Source organism: Bufo bufo, chromosome 1 (genome assembly GCF_905171765.1).
Source record: "Bufo bufo chromosome 1, aBufBuf1.1, whole genome shotgun sequence".
NCBI classification, from domain to species: Eukaryota; Metazoa; Chordata; class Amphibia; order Anura; family Bufonidae; genus Bufo; species Bufo bufo.
In genome coordinates, this window is record NC_053389.1 from 546,023,615 (window position 1) to 546,042,327 (window position 18,713).

An 18,713-nucleotide genomic window follows, 5' to 3' on the forward strand; every position below is an offset into this window, starting at 1 on the left:
AGCCTGGAGCGCTGAGAGAACCAGGTTCAGGTCCCAGGGCAGTACCGGAGGGCGGTACGGAGGAACCGCGTGAGCCACGCCCTGAAGGAAAGTCTTGACAGGACCAAGGGGGGCCAGTGGGCGCTGAAACAAAATGGACAGCGCAGACACCTGACCCTTCAAAGAACTAAGACCCAGACCTTGGGCAAGGCCACTCTGAAGGAAGGACAAAACGGTAGGGAGAGAAAAGCGGAGCGGAGCGGAGGAATCCCCAGATCGGCACAGAACCCCAAATAGGTCCTCCAGGTCCTATAATAGATCCTAGAAGAGGACGGCTTACGGGCGCGGATCATGGTGCGGACGACGTCCGCAGAAAAACCCCTACGTGTCAGGACGGTGGTCTCAACAACCACGCCGTCAAACGTAGGGACCTTAAACGCGGGTGGAAGATCGGTCCCTGAGAGAGAAGATCTTCCCTGGCGGGCAGCGGCCAGGGCGCGTCTGCCAGGAGCAGCATGAGGTCGGCGTACCAAGACCGGCGGGGCCAGTCCGGAGCGACCAGAATCACCGAGACGCCTTCCGCCGCGATCTTCCGAAGGACCTTGGGCAGGAGTGGGATGGGAGGGAATATGTATGGACGCGCGAAGCCTCGCCAAGGAAGAACGAGGGAGTCGGCTCCGCAAGCTCCCGGATCCCTGGACAGATAGGCGGGGACCTTGTGATTGAACTTGGAGGCCATGAGGTCCACGTCCGGCATGCCCCAACGAAGGCAAATGGCCTCGAACACCTCCGCCGCCCAATTGTCCACCCCTGGAATAAAAATTGCAGATAGAGCCGGGACGTGGGCTTCCGCCCAACGGAGAATGCTGGTGACCTCCCGCATCGCTGCGAGTGCCCCCCTGGTGGTTTATGTACGCCACGGCCGTGGCGTTGTCCGATTGCACACGAACTGGATGACCCCTCAGCAGATGAGTCCAGTGTCGCAGAGACAGAAGGGCCGCTCTCAGCTCCAGGACATTGATCGAGAGTTTGGACTCCGATGGAGACCAAATGCCCTGGACGGATCGGGGAGGAAACACGCCTCCCCAGCCCAAGAGACTGGCATTGGTTGTAACCACCAACCAGTTGAGCGGCAGAAAGGACTTGCCCAGAAGAGGGGCCTGTAACCACCAGCGGAGAGATGACCGCACCGGAGGCGATAGACGGAAGGGATGGTCCAGAGACTCCGGCGATTTGTCCCAGGAGGAGAGGATCGCCCGTTGGAGAGGGCGGGAGTGAAACTGCGCAAATGGGATCGCCTCGAAGCAGGCAACCATCTGCCCCAAGACCCGCATGCAGAAGCGGAAGGACGGTCGACGGTGGAGAAGGAGACCCCGAATCGCCCGGAGGGTCAGTCGTTTTTCCGAGGGAAGACGTACCTCCGCCGCTCCCGTGTCTAAAAGCATTCCCAGGAAGACCAGTTGTCTGGAGGGGGGAAGGGAGGACTTGGGGAAGTTGATGACCCAACCGAACCTCGCCAGGGTCTCTAGAGTGAGATCCACGCTGGCAACCGCTTGAGAAAGGGACGGAGCCTTGATGAGGATATCGTCCAAGTACGGTAGCAGAAAAACACCCCTGGAGCGGAGTAAGGCCAAAACCGGGGCCAGGACCTTGGTGAACACCCGGGGGGCTGTTGCCAGCCCAAAGGGAAGGGCGACAAATTGGAAGTGAAGGTCCCCCACGGCGAATCGGAGGAAGCGATGGTGACACCGGGCTACCGGAACATGGAGGTAGGAATCCTGTATATCGATGGAAGACATGAAATCTCCCCGCTCCAGGGAAGCCACCGCAGAACGGAGGGACTCCATCCGAAACCGTCGAAGGAGGAGAAAACGGTTGAGCCTTTTGAGGTCCAAAATGGGCCGCACCGAACCTCCCTTCTTGGGAACTACAAAGAGGTTCGAATAGAACCCTTGGAACCTTTCCTCTAGAGGAACGGGGGTAATCACCCCCCTGTCCAGTAAGGCTTGAACAGCCGCGGAGAACGCGGCCGCGCTTTTCGGGTCCCGCGGCGGGCGGGAGCGAAAGAACCGATCTGGAGGGAAGGACGCGAATTCGATTTTGTATCCAGAAGACACAATTTCGAGAGCCCAGGCGTCGGAGACGTGAGCCATCCAGACGTCCCTGAAAATGAGGAGCCGGCCCCCCACCCGGGTGGGTGGGGGCGCACCTTCAGGCAGAGGACTGCTTTGCTGTGGGTGTGCGGGCAGCCTGCGGCCTGCGCCAGGAGGGCTGCGCCCGAAAAAACGGCTTCCTACGCTTATCCTGGGGAGGGGCCGAAGCGGCAGCTGCAGGGGGAGCCCCAGAGGTCCTGCGGGAGGACCGAAAACGAGACGCACCAGGGCGTCCGCGGGGGGCGCCCCTGGCTTGGGGTTGAGGAAGATGGGTGCTTTTACCACCCGTGGCCTCCGAAATAAGCTAGTCTAGGCGGACCCCGAAAAGGCGGGAACCCGCAAAAGGTAGCCCCGCCAAGGAACGTTTGGAGGCAGCGTCCGCTTTCCAAACCTTTAGCCAGAGTTCCCTCCTGACGGAAACGGGCGGAGGAGCGTGCTATAAGGGCTCCCGCATCAAGGGAGGCCTCGCAAACAAAATTCCCAGCCCGAACAATAAGCTGGGCCAAGGAACGTAGGTCCTGGATGGGGACGTCCGAGTCCAACTCCTGCTCCAGCTGCACACCCCAAGCAGAGATTGCTTTACCTGCCCAGGCAGAAGCAAAAACCGGTCTGAGGGCAGAACCGGAGGCAGCAAAAATGCCCTTGGAAAGGGTCTCCATGCGACGGTCCTCCGCTGACTGAAGAGAGGACCCGTCGGGAACAGGGATGGCCGTGTTCTTTGACAGACGGGCCACAGGGGGGTCCACCTTGGGTGGGGACGACCAGGTGGCCACAACATCGGCTGGAAAAGGATAGCAAATATCCAGCTTCTTGGGATTGACAAAACGGGCGTCCGGGCGAGCCCAAGCCTTAGACACCACGGAGGAGAAATCAGAGTGGATTGGAAAGACTTTGGAGGCCTGCTTGGGTCTGATAAAGGAGACGCTAGCTGCGTCAGAGCTAGGGGGGTCATCTTGCACCTTAAAGGTGTCACGAATATCAGAGATGAGTTGACCCATCGCTGAGGCTAGCTTGGACGCAGGGCCGAGTCCATTTCCAAATCCGAAGCCGCCAATTCACCTTCAGAGGGCGAATCCTTTGGAGAGGAGAGGCCCGTCTGAGTGCGCACGCGTGGCGGAGAGAGAGAGGCATCTGAGGAGGAGGCTCGCTCTACTCTAAAACGCTTCTGAGAGTGCCTAGCTCGGGAAGGGTCACTAAGAGAGGGTGAACCCGCCGCAGCGGCAGAAGCGGTGGACCCGGAGTGTGCGACAGTAAGAGTGGCATCCTGCGGGGTAGGCGGCCTGACTATTAGGCGGCCCACGACATGGGTGAGGCTTTCCACGGCCTGGGACAGGGATCTAGCCCAGTCAGGCGGGTCAGAGGAAGCAGGGAGCGACACAGCGGGCGACTGAGGCTGCGGTGGAGCCCGGCATGCAGGACAGTGCGGATCAGACTGCCCCCGGGGAAAGGGTTCCCTACAAGCGGTACAGGCATGGTACCAAGGCTTGGCGGCTGCAGAAGGGTCTGACATGGTGGAAAAAATGTTGCGCTTAAAAGGGGGGGGCCCCAGTGATTACACCCAGGCAGCAGCACTGGTGGCACGGAGGGAGTTAACAGTCCTACCAGACCCGCGGACAGCGCAAGCGGCAGCAGTAAGGGCAGCAGACTGAAGGAGGCTGTGGAGGAGTGGCAGCAGGCACGGAGATGAAGAGCTTCAGGATCGGACGGCAGAGAGGATTCCACGCAGCACTAGAGATGTGGAGCCTGACGAAACAGGAAGCAGCGGAGCGCATGTAGGAAGCTCCGCCCCCCCCCTGCCGCGCTGAAGGAGAAGGTAGAGCCGCGCGCGCGCGGCAATATGATTTAACCCCCGAGAAGGATGAAGTGCCGGCCAAGCTAAAATGGCGCCGTTCGCGCCAAGTAAGCGGCCCCGGCCGCGCCTGGATGTGGCAGACGGCCTCCTGCCCACAGCCGTCCCCCTGATGCCCTGCCGCTGGAGAAGACCGAAGTCCCCCCAAATGATGCCCGGTAAAAGTTGTCGGCCCAGTTATGCCTATGGGGGGGGTTGATGATGTATGGAAAAAAACGCTTGAGTCTTCAAGCGTAGACGTAGCAGCGGTGGGAGGGAGAGGAAAAGGGGGGGGGGGGGGGGGGGGGAACAGCCACTCTCACCATCCGCTGTCTTCACCCTCAATCCGTCCAGCAGGGTCGCCCCTTCAGCTACTGGCACCGCAGTGGCAGGAAGCCGGGGGAGGGACTTGGCGTGCGGGCGACCCTTGAGCTGGCGGGACGCAGGGGAGCGAGGCTGCCCTGGTCCACCTTGTCTTCTGTGGGGGAGGCGGCAGTGCGGCATTACCGGCACTGGCGCAACTCAACCCCGGGAGAAACAGAGGGGTCTAGTGCGCCTCTGTTGTCCCTGCAAGTAGAAAAAAACCGAATTAAAAACAACAAAGAACGCAAAAAATAAAAAATTATAGGAAAGCAACCCTGCCTAAGCAGGGAGTGTCTTGCCTCCTTGGACACTAAGCAAAAAACTGGCAGTCTCTCTCTCCAGGCTGAAGGGTATAGCTGATGGAGGAGGGGCTTACAGCTTTCACTTAGTGTCACGCCTCCTAGGGAGCAGAGCTATACCATGGTTTCCTGTGTCCCCCAAGGAATATGGGCGAGAAATTAAAGTTTGTAGTCATGTTTTTTTTTTCTCTTCCTAGCTGCAGTCCTGAATTAAGGGCGTAGGTCCTATTTTCCTTCAAGTTCCAATAAAAATAAATAAAGTTCAGGTCCGCGCTATTCACCACACCGTAGACTCATGAACGTAGAAATATAACATCCAAAGTCAGCGTTTTCTCAGCAACCTAGTCACAGATTCCAATCGGTAATCTCCAGTCACCAAGGCATCCTTATATAAAAGATAAAACATATTGTGCAATACCCCAAGTGTATCGGAAAAAAACACTTATTGTACTCACAAACGCAGGCTTGTATCCAGAATATCAATTACAGATAAAACGCCCGACCTGGGTTTCGCCTCTTGCTTCCTCAGGGGCGATGTGTGGTCAGCAAAACGCGGAACGCACATTGCCGGTGTCAATGTTTTGCAGATCCGCAAAACACATACGGACATGTGAACGGACCCCAATTATGTGGCTGGAGGTATATTAGACGTCATTGGATATAAATTTTACTGCAGGCCAGTACAAATAGATGTCAAATACATATGTTTAAAAGAACAAAAAATATAAAATTGGATTAAAAACATGGCTAACGAAAGCCCCCCTCTTGAAAAAAACCCAAATGATAGTAGTTGAAATTCGATAACATGTGGTCGTCATAGGTGTTGACTTCCTCCGTGGCCCCAAACATTAGGCATTGAACGGACAGAAAAGGACTTTTATGCCACTGTATTTACATAAGACAGGGACTATTCTTTTTTCTGGGTGGTAGCGGATGTGTGGGCTGGCATGAGGAAATGCAATTAAACGTGGTCATCACAGGTGTTTAATTCCTCCGAGACCCATGCTTCATTAATTTTTAGAAATGTGAGGTAGTCCACACTGTCGTGAGCTAGGCGAGTGCGCTTATCGGTTACGATCCCCCCTTCTGCGCTGAACGTCCTTTTGGACAGGACACTCGACAAGGGGCAAGCCAAGAGTTCCATGGCAAATTGTGCCAGCTCTGGCCACAGGTCAACCCTGCACACCCAGTAGTCAAGGGGTTCCTCGCTTCTCAGCGCGTCCACATCAGCCGTTAACCCGATGTAGTCGGACACCTGTCGGTCTAGGTGTTCCGAGGCTGGATCCAGAGGGCGGCTGTCAATGGGTTGGCTGCAAGAATGATCTCATATCCCAAGTGACCAACACATCTTCAAACCGCCCTCTTCTTGCAGGCGCGGTAGGATTGGTACCCACACCTGTTTCACTGTGGGTGGAAATTCCTCTGCCAGCGCCCGCAACAGCAGAATGCAGAATCTCTCACAGCAAAGCCTGGAAATGCTGCATTCTGACAGACCTCTGTGATGCTGGTAACATGTCCGCCATTTTGTGTTTGTACCTGGGGTCTAAGTACGTTGCCACCCAGTACTGGTCCTTGCCCTTTATGCTTTTTATACTGGGTCCCTCTTCAAAACACTGGAGCATGAAGGCCCCCATTTGCACTAAATTGGAAACAGTGGAGCTCCCTGGCTCCTGCTCATCACCCAGGAGAATGTGGTCCTCTGTCTCCTCCCTCCATCCAAGGACAACACCAGGGATCCCAGAAAAGTTTAAAGCCTTCTTACTCCTCCTCCTCCCCCCAGGCACCATCCTCCTCTGACTCCTGCAGACTTGTCTCAGATGGAGTAGCCCCCCCCCCCCCCCCCCCTGTGAATTCATCCAGCATTGCACCTTACTCATCTTCCTGCTCCTTGACGGCTTGATCAATGACATGACGCAATGCACGCTCCAGAAAGAAGGTGTAAGGTACGATGTCACTGATGGCGCCCTGGCTGCGACTGACCAGTTTGGTGCAGGGGTGTGGAAATAAAAATAAAAAAACTACTTTTCGAAGGACTAAAGTGGGGGCTCAATCTACTTGTCCCTCATGACCATCTACTTGTCCTGAACTTATACTAACGTTATACTGTATGGGGGCGGGGGCCACAAGGCGATGTTATACTGTATGGGGGCGGGGGCCACAAGGAGATGTTATACTGTATGGGGCGGGGGCCACAAGGAGACATTATAGTTTATCAAGTACCACGTGCAGTGCAGATTGCAGGCAGGGCCAGAGCCTCAGAAGACAGACAGCACAACCTTTATTTCTGACACACCTGCAGATGAGCGTTCCTCCCGGAGGCTGTCCACATCGCAGCTCCCGGCCTGAGCTGCAAGCGCTGCTGGGGGTCACATAGCATTATACTGATTTATGATGCTATGTAACCCTTACAGTTCTGGAATGTATTGGATAACACTGACATAATGCTGTCAGTGTTATCCAACACATTCCAGAACTGTAAGGGTTACATAGCATCATAAATCAGTATAATGCTATGTGACCCCAGTCAGCGCTTGCAGCTCAGGCTGGGAGCTGCGATGTGGACAGGCTCCGGGAGGAACGCTCATCTGCAGGGGGCCGTGGGGTCTCTCACTCCTCTTCTCCCATCTTGGCCTGCAATTACTCAGTCTCTGGAGACGGTGTGCTGACTTACTGTGCGCTCCTGTGCTGGCAGGTGGGCGGAGACTTTGATACAGGAGTCAGGAGGAGCGGGGGCCGCCTGCAGGAAGTGATATGTACGGTACTCATATGCACGATGCAGGGGCAGGCTGACATAGATGTAGGAGCGGTCAGCTAGCGGCTAGCATATGACCGCTCCTATTACTGCCCAACCGACATGTCCCTGCTACTTGCCCGCACAGGGCTAAACAACTGTTCAAACTACTTGCCCGGCGCCCGGAACTGCATGTCCCGGGCGTCGAGCGATGAGATCACCACAGGGGTGTGGAATTCCTATCAAATGGCCGCAGAAGTCTGCATGCGTCGCGCATGAGCAATGAGCAGCCACTGGCGCGGTGAAAAAAAAACAACTACAATTTGATGCGACCTCTCAGCACATGTCGACGTTAACTATATTAGTGAACTAAGAAATAGTCCATTAGAACCTAACTACGTCTTGTTTCATGTGAGGTTGAATTTTTAATAAAATCTCTCTTAAAAAAAAACACGATATAAATTAGTGCTACTGTTAATATTGCTTCACAGCAGTTACATTTTATTGCAGCTTGTAGTTACCTTGTTCCCATTTCTATATTAGCTATAATTTGCTCCTATACCTGGAGCTCCTTCACTGCCACCGAGCCTAAAAATCACATACACATATGCACCCTGCATCCCGACATGTTTCGCTGGATACCCAGTGTCTTCAGGGGATCATGCAAGTGAAAAAAAACAAGCTCCCCAGAACCTGTCCTGCCGCAGAGTTCGTACAGGTAGTCCTTAACGGCACGTTTCTGCTGGAGCAGCCCATCAAGCATATACAAGGTGGAGTTCCAGCGAGTCGGGCTGTCACAAATCAGACGTCTGACGGGCAAGTGGTGTCGCCGCTGAACGGCAGCAAGGTGAGCCATTACCGTGTAAGATCTTCTAAAATGGCCAGAGATTTTCCTGGCCTGCCGCAAGACGTCCTGGACCCCAGGAGGAAAATAAGAAAAAAAATATTTTGAACCAAAAGGTGTGCTTTTGGTGGGTTTTGAACTAATGGTGGTCTGTGGGTGGCACTGTTATGGGTGGCATCTGTGGGTGACATATATATAGCATCTTATCTTATGTGTCATCCACAGATCCCCCCCCCCCATAACAGTGTCCCTGTGTAGTGAATGGGGGCCGGCATCTGTTTCTGTAATGGCAGCGGGGCCCGGTGCCTGCTTCATTCATAAAGTGGGGGCAGGGCAAGCGCGTGACGTAGTGAGCTACGCTACGAGCACCCACCCGGCCTCCTGACTGCCAAGAAGTTAGTAGTAAGTAGTACAGCGCTAGATTTAAGATGATTGGAATACTTTAATACCCACAAGTTAGATATGATTACCGTATACTACAGTGAGCGGGGCCCGGTGTAGTAGAATACAGTGACTGCACCAGGCCCCGCTGCCATTACAGAAACAGATGCCGGCCACCAGCCCCTCCTCCCTCTCAGCCTATTCACCGGACGGTCGCAGCATTCGCCCCCATAAGATGCACTTTTATTTTTCCCCCACTTTTGCAAAAAATATGGTACTTCTTTACTGTAAGAATAAAGGCCAAGGAGCGGCAATACTTCTACTTTCCATTGTCTTGTGTACCGCTTTTACAGGGAACGCAACGCCCATGGTTAACCTAGCCTCTTGCAGGACTAGAGACACTTGTATAAGTGAAGGGAATGGATAGTCAATAGTTCAAGACTGAAGCTGTAAACCATTTGAAAAACTGCTGTCATTCAGCTAAGGCTATAAAACCTTGTAAACTCAGATTGCTAGCTTAAACTTTAAACATGACTATGGGATTCTACTAGGGAAATCATGTTTTACAATAAATGCCCCGTCCTGGATCCTCCCACTGCCCCATCTTCAGCAGAAGATCAGCACACAAAGGAGAAGGCAGCAGCTTCCTAGCCAGTAGTTCTGTGGTAATGACATGTATGTTGCCTTTCTTTCCTTCAAGGAATGTATAAAATACATTTGCATATTAAATACAGAGGAGTCAGAAGTACCAAAAACTGAGGAGTCAGACCATTTATCTACCGACTCCACAGCCCTGCTGGACCCCGGGGAATTTGGCAACAAATGGCTGCATGACCAAGTTCAGGACGTGTGCCACTTTGGAGGTGGAGGAGGAGGAGGACTGCATGCAATCCAAGGCGGTAATACCAAATCCACACGGGTGTCACGGGTTGCATGCTTGACAGCCATCAGAAGGTTTACCCAGTGGGCAGTAAAAGTTATGTACCTTCCCTGCCCATGTTTGCTAGACCACGTGTTTGTGGTCAGATGTATCTTGGCACTGACACTGTCATAGATTCATTCACTTGCCGCTGAACGTGACCATATAGTTTAGGGATGCCCTTCTAAGAGAAATATTTCCTTCCGGGGACCTTCCATTGCGGTGTGCCAATGGCCACAGATTTTCTAAAGGCCTCCAAGTCCACCAGTTTATATGGCAGTAGTTGGCAGGCTAGCAGTTCAGACAAGCCAGTAGTCAGCCGTTGTAGAAAAATGATGACTCTGGATAATCCTTTTGCCTGCTTGAACATTTGGGCCAGGGAAGCCTGCCTTGTGCCAGATGAATGCGACGACTGCACGGTGGAAGGTGGAGTGGAGGACAAATGGGAGGAGAGAGGAGAAGGAGAAGAGGCAGGACGGGTAGCGCCGGGAGTGTGGCTTTGTGGGTTCTGACTGTTGTTCCCACTAGGCTCAGTGATGGGAAACCGGGTGCCTTCTTAAGGCGGTTGTCCCTAGGTGAGTGTGGGGCTTACCGCGACTTATGCGTTGACAGCAGAGGATGCAGATGGCAACACCATTGTCAGCAGCGGACACGTTAAAACAACCCGACACTGCGGAGGCATGTGCCAGCGTCCTGGGAGCGCCAGATGTGACTGTGCATGGTGGATGCCTTGTTCCAGATACATTAGCAGTCTGCTTTTTGCCTCCTGTGCACTGTAAGTTCTGCCTGCTTCTCCTTCTCCTTCCTATCTGCTGCTCCGTATCTCCCTCTGAACTCCCCTTCTCTTCCTCTCTTGTGGGCACCCACGTGACCTCCATTGACATGTCAGCATCAGATTCGTCATCTTCACCACCACTGACATTAGAGATCTCGGAGCAGGCAGCAACAGCGGGGACCACCCTCCTTGGGTTGATCTGGGTACTGTCGTCAGACCGCTGGGTGGCTGCCGTTACTACCTCCTCTTCCTCATCAGACCTCTGCCCCGGAGACAACCGAGGAGTAATTCAATTATCTCTCAGGACAAAGGGAAATCGCCACTATACACGTGGGGACAACAGGAACGAAATCACCATTCAAACATATAATGTCACAACCCTTGCAGTAAACAGACACGTACCCTGGAGACAACCGAGGAGTAATTCCATTATCTCTCAGGACAAAGGGAAATCGCCACTATACATGTGGGGACAACAGGACAGAAATCACTACTCAAACATACAATGTCACAACCATTACAGTAAACAGACATGTAACACATCCTCAGATAGCTCCGGTCCGAGTGCATATTAGGTAAATGGCACTCAGACTACACGAATACAGTAGAATCGCCATGGAGCCAAAGTCTTTATTTTCACATAGTCTTTCGTTATCCGAATGGGCTCCATGGCATAGCAATCTGGGGTATCACTGTTCAAATTGGGCAAGTACAAAAAGACCCGGCTTTCAGGTCTTAAATAACGGAAATACATTGTTGCAACAAAGTATCAGCCAGAGTGTAACTAACACCATATTTACCTGATCTAAAACAGTATGGCTAGCTTCACACTAGCGCTTGTACTCCCAGCAGGGGATAACCTGCCAGATCTCTCTGCATTGCCAGAAGCTACACCGTTGCCAAACTTCCCCATTAACTATAATGGGGACCAGAAGAAATCTGGCCACAGCCCAGCAAATATGTCTAGAATCCTGCTGAAAATACAAGCGCTAGTGTGAATCTAGCCTAAGGGATTCCCATCTGAAACACTTTTTTTCCTAGTAGAGCTATCAATTATTGCAATAAAATGTAAATATACCGTATGTAATGCACATTATAAATACCTTCCTACAAAACAAAAGTAAAGGGGTTTTCTGGGATTTTAATATCAGATCGGTTGAACCCTGCCCATCAGCTGGTTGAAGAGAAGGATACGCGCTGTGCCAGGGATGCCTGCTTGTCGCCGACATCGCATCGGTAAGCAGGTGCCCCGTTATTTTTGATTGGACGGCTTGCTCATATTCAAGTGTATAAGAACGAGCAGTCCTATTGAAGTGGATGGGATGACTTGCTGTTACACCTGGTCACCGCTGAGCTGTTGACAGCGAGCAGGTTAACAATGAAGGAAGTGCGGCCTTCTCTTCAACCAGCTGATCAGCGGGGGTGCCTCATGTTGGACCAACGCTGATCTGATATTAAAATCCTGGAAAATCCCTTTAAATAAAGACACAAAACACATACTGACCTGAACAGAAAACTAACATTTAACCCCTTCCTGTATCATCCACATTTCTTTTTACAATACTGCCCGTGTAGGTAAAATTGAGCATATTCCCTTACCCTGCATCAAATCCACTAGTGCCACATCTAGTTAGCGGCTCTATGTTCTGATCCCATCTGTGGCTCTCAAGTGAATAGGAGGAAGAAAGGAAGCGGCTGCCAATGGGTTTTCGGCAACATTTCGGCGCAGCTGTTCACATCAACATTATGCGATAAAAACCGCCGTGTGAACGGGCCCTTACAGCTCCAGTATATGCTAACAAGTCCGGATATTCATGAGCTCCTGGCTTTCTGTGCCCCCTGCCACTGACTAATCAGTTTTTTCCAACTGAATCAGCAGCAGGTGGGCAGAAAAAGCCAGGAGCTTATGAATATGGGACTCATCGGCATGCAATACAAGGTTTTAGTAAAGTGTCAGGGTCAACTAAAGAAAGTAAGGATCTGTCACTAGTATATGTTTCCCTTAGGACCCCATAAAACTGGTGACACATTCTCTAACGGTCAATACTTTCACTAGCTAATATAGCCATGAATACAGCTCCCACAATGGATGTAACCCAGATTGTCTACCCTCCCCACATTCCACAACTAACAAGATTTGACCATAATATACCAGACAGAAAGCCAGAAAGCACATGAGCCGAGAGAAAACTATTTTATTTTTTAAGAGTTAATAAAATAAAAATAATAACAATAAACGATTAAATCCGTGAATGCTTAAAAACTCTCAGATGATATGTTCACGGTAACTCCAGCCCTGCAGGTCTTCTGTCAGGTGCCTGGTCACTGATGGTAAGTCCAAGATTATCATTAAATACTGATGTTATTATGAACGTCTGCTGTTATCATGGTGGAACTGTTTTTGATGTTAAGTCCTTTATTTCAATGTCCTGATGTTGCAACAGCAGAAGACTGCACTAAGAAATCCTGATTTCTGGGCCTTTGCTCCTCTGCTGTTCTTTCTGAGACATTTTGGAATCCACCACTTTCTTCTCTTATGGATCTTTTCACTTTCCTCCTCTTCCTCACCGATTTTATCAAGGTCAAAGCAATTTTGGAATCTTCTCAGTCCAATGATGTTGTCTTGCTTGTCCATATCTCCATTTTCTTCCTCGTCATCCTGTATCCACTCTCCTTCCTCATTCTCTTCCTCGTCAGGAATGGTCTCTAGACTGGGCCAAAAGACCTCTCCAAATTGAGAAGGCCAGAATGCTGGCTCTGCCTCCTCAACTTTCTTCCTCCATTTCTCATCTGGGTAGTCCTCACTGTCCATATTCAATGTGTACAAACTGCTCACCAACACTGAAAATACTCCACTGTCAACTACAACCCTCAAGAGAATGTTAGCTCTGCAGCTCCTTATATAATGTGTCTGATGTCACAATGTCCAAAGAACCAAAGATGGACAGCCAATCAAATTCTCTCTTGTTTGCATGTGGTTCACAATCTCACACTGAACACAATATTCACTTATTTCTCAGAACAATTAATTGTTTACCTGCTCGCCATCGCAGTGGTGAGTAGGTGTTATTACAAGAAGTTGTCCTATTCACGTCTATGTGACAGCACGTTCCTATACACTTGAATACTACAGAGCCATCCCATAAAAGTGAATGGGATGGCTTCTTGTAGTTACACCTACTCACCACTGATATCGATGGCGAGCAGGTAAACAATAAAGAGAAGGCAGTCCTGGCATGGCGCGCGCCTTCTCTTCAACCAGCTGATCGGCGGGAGCTCTGGGTGTTGGACCCCCGCCATTCTGATATTGATCACCTATCCTGAGAAGAGGTCATCAATATTAAAATCCCAGAAAACCCCTTTAAGTTTACTATACTTTTTAATTTAAGCTATTATACAGCATATTTGAATAACCGTACGCTTTAATGTAGCTGAACACTGAAGTCTAAATGTTATCTTTATTAAAGAAGAGGAAACTGGGAAAATCTATTTCTTTATTGCTAAATCATTTGAGTAATCAGAAATAATTTCTGAGCCCCAAAACATAAAACGCCAGCTTTATGAACGTGCATTAAATTTACAGAGCCCTATCAGAGTACAAAGTATTGGATTTGGGAGAAAACTACACAGGAGTTCTCTCCATTATGTTAGCACCGCACAACGGACTGTATTTCAGTGCAGCTTTGAGAATCGGGGCAACCAAAGGATGGGAGGAAAGGTGAATTAAGGTAATAGAAGCATTTCATATCACCCATACCTTCCTCACCATCCATGCACCTACAGAGGGATCTCCCACCACTGTCAGCAAATGGGTGGTGATGGATGGGTACCCTTAGTCAATTATGACAGAGAGCTCCGTTAATAAGTATATGCGCTGGGAAAGCCTCTAGCACAGGGATGCCCAACCTGCGGCCCTCCAGCTATTGTAAAACTACAACTCCCACCATGCCCTGCTGTAGGCTGATAGTTGTAGGCTGTCTGGGCATGCTGGGAATTGTAGTTTTGCAACAGCTGGAGGGCCGCAGGTTGGGCATCCCTGCGTGTAGCAGATTTACTCAATGTATCAATAGTCCTCATTTCATCGCGAAGGCCAAGGGGATGTTCCTTTGTGCGTACATCTGGCCTGTATGTGTCAGCTAGCCAATTTTGCGTAAAGTATAGAATAGCATATTAGACAATGCTATTAATCCAGAAAGGGTGAGAAAAATCATCATCATTACGTACCGGTAATGTTTTCCGGAGTCCAGGAAAGAGGGATCCACCTCCCAGGACAGGAAACCCACAAGTATAAATCTTCACAGACACCCCTCCTCCTGAGTGGTTTTCATAGACGAGACAAGAGACATCTTCAGTACATCCGGACCAGCTCCATCCCATGGTTTCGGTCATTATCCGAGTTTAGTACTATAGCTTTTATTTTTTTTACTGCACACCCAGTGATGCAGGATCCAACACCAAAAAGAACCGAATGGAAGAGTAAGGTGGAAAAGAAAAGGGGGGGGGGGGGGGAATTAAAGTGGTGCTGTCATGGACTCCGGAAAACAACATTACCGGTACGTAATGCTCATTTATCCCTTCGTCCTATGACAGCACCAGGAGATATCCCAGAGTGAAAAATTAGGGGGGGTCCACAGCCTGAAGGACCATTCCCAGACCTCACCAAGAATGGCTGCGCATCGGTATGGTCTGGGAATGGATGGGAAAATAATTCCTCTGACTCGAGTGGAGGGGCTATGGTGGTGGTGGTGGTGTCTTTGGGGGTGCACCTAACAGAGAGTGAGGAGGGTGCAGAAGAGGAAGGCTAAGTGAGCCACTCAACCAACTCTGGTGCATCCTTTGACGTAAACGCACGCACCTTCTTCAACTTCCCACTTCGGCTCCAGCCTGGTGCACGTGCCTGACCCCTACCACCCCCTGGGAATTGCCTGCCTCTTCATCTGCCTGTCGTTTTCTAAATGACCCTGTGCCAAAGTCCCTAGAGAAGAGCAGTATTTGTGGAAGCAGGTATATACCATGTTTCTCCAAAAATAAGACTGGGTTTTATAATTTTTTTTCTCCGAAAAAAGGGTTAGGGCTTATTTTGGCTCCATGAACAACAATCACATTTATGCTTGAACAAAAAACCAGGGATATCCGGCACGAGAGATGACAGGGTGCTGATTGGTGGTGGGGGAGGGAGCAGGACGCGCTCACCAATCAGCACCTCCAGCACCAGGCTGCCTCATTGTTAGAACGTGCGGGCTGGCAGCAGTACAGGGTAGAGAAGCTGTCCAGACCACCCAGCGATGTACCCGTACGGAAGATGGAAGAGTGGCTGCCGCCATAACTTTGCATTTAGCGAAGCCGCCGTGTATGCGCGGGCTAGTGGCTTCACTGAAGGTTAATGCCTGCGATCAGCTGGGAGAGCGGAGACTTCCGGCACTGAGGTCCTGCCTGCCCGCCCTGGCAGCTCAAGAGCCATTAGTGAGCGCTCCTGAGCTGCTGAATCACCCACACTTCCAGAAATATAACATTTATCTAGGGTTTATCTTTGGAGTAGGGATTATATTTAAGCCCTACTCCCAAAACCCTGCAAAATAGGGCTAGGGCTTAATTTCGGGGCAACTGTTGCACCAGTTTCAATTAGTTATTCCAATAGTGTTATTCACTCTGTGTAGCTGCAGTATCGCAGCAGAACCGCACACAACTGCTGCACAATACAAATGCACTATAATATACTTTCTGTGTTAGAAAGTATATTATAAGTATATCACACCTATCGATAGCACACCTATACCAGTCCTTAAAAGGGACTTTTGTGGCCCTATTAGCTAGCGATTTGGGTCCCTAACCTCCTGTCCCTGCTCCACACAGCAACCTCTCCCTTACACTGACAAAACACTGAATGTAAAATGGCGGCCAGATTGGGTTCTGTGATAGGGTGGGGGTATGTCCATGTGCTGAAACATCTCAATTGGCTGTCCTGTCCTACCTGATGGATGTGTCATGGGTCAGAGTTCTGCACAATGCAAAAAAATATGGCGCCGGCAGACATCGCCATATGTTCGCCCGTTCTGAGAACCGCGAACGAGCAAAGTTCGCCACGAAACGACCGCTGGGCGAACAGCAAGGCCATCTCTATTGAAAATTCGATGGCTGGAGTTATTCCCAAAGTCCCGAGAGACTCACTTCACCTCACTGGAGCCCATACCTTTGACTGCTATATTGAGACAGAGCTCTGTACAGTATCCAAACTAAGTTTTGAACAAATCGACTTCAGATCTAGGATTAGGCAGCTGAATTTCAACATGCTCAATCCTTCTTGTGAGAAATAAGCCACCTGCGCCATAGGTGCCCAGCTTATCCCCCTCTCCCTGTTCAGAACACATGCAGGCTCAGCCAAGTGTGCAGGTGTACTTAGGGTCCGAGGAAAATAGCGGCCGGCCAAATGAGCGATCGGCTGACAGCCTTCTAAAGTGTATGGCCGGCCACAAGTTTTACTGCAAAGTTACACTCACATTATCACTTACTAACCCACTTAGTGCCCCACCATGTGTGTCCATGCCCTCATAGACTGAATACTGGGCACACAGCACCCTGGCCATCCCTATATTTTACACTTAGCATGCAGCACACCACCCACGGCAAGGTGCATGCTACTAAGTACCTACCTTAAGTGTTTCACTGCCAAGCCACCATTACCAGGGCCACTTCCAGTAATCAGAACACAGCACCAGCCACCCACTATGGAGGATCACCATACACTATGCACCGCACCTGGAAGCGTGAGGGCTCAGTCCGAGAGCAGGAGCATCGGAAGGAAGGCTCAGCGGACACAGCTGGGGCTGAGCGAAGCCTGCCTGCCACAGGAGCCGGTGGAGAGGGCACTCACACCGGGGAAACGGCTGCACAATTCAAACTTCCCTCTGACCTCGGAAGAATTCACGTGACGAAAAACAGCGGCTCGTGATTGGTTGGTTTAAAGACTCACGCAAGATCACGGGGTATGCGGGCGGCACGTACTGCAATGCATGCTGGGAAGTGTAGTTTCCTACTAAGGATAGAACTTCTGATTCTGACTGATACAGTACATTCGCACCCTCTTCCCTAGACGTGGACTCTGTGTAAAGGGCTTTATATCGGGATGTGTAGATACACTGTGCCTTGTAGGGGTGAAGCATTAGTGTTGTGTCACTACCTGCGCCTTATTCCTCAAAATGTCCCAACACAAGATACAACGCACCTGGTCTTTGTCATATGGCGTTTTAATTTGCACCAAATATATCAACTGTTTTCTCCACAATTTTCACCATAAAGAATGCATCATGCCAGAAATTAGTTATAAATGTCAAATTGGCGCATGTTGCACCTCAGTAAGGGTCCATACACACGTCCGCAAGTGTTTTGCAGACCACAACCTGCGGATCCGCAAAATACGGACACTGGCTATGTGCGTTCCGTATTTTGCACATTTTAGTAGAAATGCCTTTTCTTGTACGTGTCTGGGGACAAGAATAGGACATGTTCTATTTTTTGCGGAACGGATGTGCGGACAGCACACTGTGTGCTGTACGCATCTTTTCCGGCTCCATTGAAATTGAATGGGTCCGGATCCATTTTGTGGACGCGTGAATGGATCCTTATCATCCACTTATGGGCAGAAATGGCTCAAATTGTTGCGGACAATTAAGACAGCTTATGTGATGGTGTTTTGTGTAAAAAGTTGCATTTATGGTATAAAGATGCGACTTTTTATCAAAAAGTCACATTTAATGAAAAAAAAAAAAGCCAACCTGTTGTGGGAACAAGTGATAGGTAAGTAATAAATCAGGATGCATTTATTTGTATCTAATATAAATGAGCTAAACAGCAGGATTCTGTCAGTAAATTCACATTCAGCAAAAATAAAACAACAAAGACCTCCGGAATCTGAGACAAAAGTCCCAATTTACCCCTGGAAATGTCTCAAATATACTTCAAAAATCGCAAATATGCTTCAAAAGTCGCAAGTGTGGTCTGGACAGGGGTGGCGGAAATGGCGCATTTCAGTTTTAAAAAATCCAATTTTAGCACGCCCATTGGTGTTAAAATGTCGCAAATCAAGAGAAATAAGCGGATAATCAAGTTGATGTTTACAAGCAGCGTGCACCTTTTGATATATGAGGTGAAACAAATCACCATGTTTGATTTGTAACATTAGTGTGTTGTTATTATTGATAAATGACCCCCATTGTTGTTTTTTTACACATTCCCTGAACTGCAAGTCATTTTATGGAGCGCAGATCCTCCATAAATGAAACTGTAAGGCTAGGTTCACACAGTATCCTGAAAGATGATCAACATTAGGGTTATTCACTTTAGAAAAAAGACGACAGAGTGGAGATCTAATTACTATGTATAAATATATCAGGGGTCAGTACAGAGATCTCTCCCATCATATATTTATCCCCAGGACTGTGACT

At 50.1% G+C, this 18,713-nt stretch overlaps 1 protein-coding gene across 1 annotated transcript in view; it reads right to left on the reverse strand.

Annotated features, from left to right (window-relative positions):
• Nucleotides 1-17,156, reverse strand: part of GTSE1 (G2 and S-phase expressed 1) — a 38,125-nt gene extending 20,969 nt beyond the window's left edge. The window contains exon 1 of the mRNA XM_040412312.1: nt 17,029-17,156. The gene's annotated coding sequence lies outside the window, so the exon portion shown is untranslated. The remainder of the gene's footprint in view (nt 1-17,028) is intronic.
• Nucleotides 17,157-18,713: the final 1,557 nt, after the last annotated feature.